Source organism: Eurypyga helias, unplaced genomic scaffold, assembly GCF_000690775.1.
Source record: "Eurypyga helias isolate BGI_N326 unplaced genomic scaffold, ASM69077v1 scaffold27313, whole genome shotgun sequence".
Lineage (NCBI taxonomy): Eukaryota > Metazoa > Chordata > Aves > Eurypygiformes > Eurypygidae > Eurypyga > Eurypyga helias.
Window position 1 is genome coordinate 1 of NW_010243489.1, and position 200 is coordinate 200.

Consider the following 200-nt stretch of genomic DNA (forward strand, 5'->3'; position numbering starts at 1 on the left):
CGGTGGGGGTGAGAGAGCGGAGGGATGGGGAACCCACCGCCCTGGATGCGCCGCGGGTCCTTTTCTTCCCATGGGGTTGGCACGGCTCATTCATCGCCTTCTCCCTCCAGCCAGAGCTGAGGGAGCTGCTGGATAAAAGTGGGATCTGATGGCGTGGGGAGCCGTGCGAGTGTCACAACTTCACCCCTGCGCGGGGTGGG